The 1,487-nt window shown below is 42.0% G+C and overlaps 1 pseudogene; it reads right to left on the bottom strand.

The window, feature by feature from the left end:
• Window positions 1-335: 335 nt before the first annotated feature.
• Window positions 336-1,107, bottom strand: LOC105868524 (ribosome biogenesis protein NSA2 homolog pseudogene; annotated as a pseudogene).
• Window positions 1,108-1,487: the final 380 nt, after the last annotated feature.

Here is a 1,487-nt window from a genome sequence, read left to right as displayed (position 1 = left end):
GGAGCAGAAGAGTGGAGGATGTAGGTAGCAGACTAGCACTCTATGTTCACAGACCCCCTGCCCCCCACCCCCATTCTCTACTCATTCTTTCCTTAGCCTCCCATTACACAGCTTGGAGGAAGGTGATGGCCAAAGTGACCAACCCATGATGGAATCACTCTTTTTTTTTTTTTTTAACTGGAACATTTTAATGTTTTATACAATTTGATAAATAGTTCTTTTGATGACTGCAGACATGTAAAGCTATTTGGTGGCATTCAGAAACATCACAGTAATGGTGGTTTTCCCAAGTGGTATATAGTCTTCAGTAAGAAGTTACTTGTATGAAACTGCTATCAAACATGTAAGACTGCATTTATACATCCATCATTTTCAGGATTGTTGATAACCTGGGCATATTTCCCCCAGATAACCTTGCCTCCTTGTGTCACAAGGCCCAACTCACTCATGTTGACCTCAATGACAATTCCTTTAGTAATAACACCCAAAGTTGTATATAATGGGGATGAGGGATTCTTCTTTACACCAAGCATTGGTAGCTTTCAGTTCAGGATGTGTTACATGGGCCTTCTTGAAACATAAGCCCATTGACCTAATGAATCTTTCATATTTAGGTGGTTTCCTTGTAAGGCCATCTCCAACAAAGCAGACTTTAGTAACCATCCTCTTCCATGCCTTTATCTTTCTCTTTCCTGTTCGAATAACTTGTAATACTTCTGTTTCTCCTTGGGCACGAACTTTGGGCAGAAGGACTTCTCATTTTTCCACTTTCTCTTTTCTTTTTTGTTTAATCATATTGGAAATTACTTTGGCTCAGGACTGCCCCTCTCTATCCGGCAGATAGGCAGGTACTGCTCCCTGTGGAGTCTTTTGATCATTCTTTTGTTTGGTGTTTCTCTTTTCATGCATCTTCATAGTCTTTTTCATTTGTATTTTCTCAGCATGGCACTGCTTATGGTAGAGCTTAGCCTTCAGACCAATCATCTTCTTTGCCTTCTTCGACCATTCATTAGCCTCTTGACTTTCCTTTTTTCTATTTTTCTCATGGTAATCCAAGTGATACCCATAGGATTTACACTGTAATTCAACATATTCATTTTGTGGCATGGTGACTGCCGCAGAACCGCCAGTCGCGACATCTCGGGGATGAAGAAGCTGGAATCACTCTTTAACATGGTCTCCCTCCTCAATTCAGGCTCAGAGGACACAATACCAAAATTAGGTCAGCAAGAAATGTCCCATTTTAACAACCTGTTTCAAAAGGCAAGACTTAAAAGAGATGAAAGGGAGCAGACAGTTTTCTCACTTTCATCTAAGAGGGGAGGGAACTAGGCTCCAGCCTTAATTTACACAGTCATAAGAAGCAGAATTGGGCATCAAACTGAAGTTGGCTTCAACTACCACACTCTGCTGCCCAGAGCACTCTCAGCCCCCAGCCTCACCATGTGGCCCCTGCCAACCTCTCCCAGTCAAGCCTAGAAAGAAGA

Source organism: Microcebus murinus, chromosome 3, assembly GCF_040939455.1.
Source record: "Microcebus murinus isolate Inina chromosome 3, M.murinus_Inina_mat1.0, whole genome shotgun sequence".
Taxonomy (NCBI): Eukaryota; Metazoa; Chordata; class Mammalia; order Primates; family Cheirogaleidae; genus Microcebus; species Microcebus murinus.
Note: the sequence above shows the minus strand (reverse complement) of the source record. Positions and strands in the feature narration are given on the sequence as shown.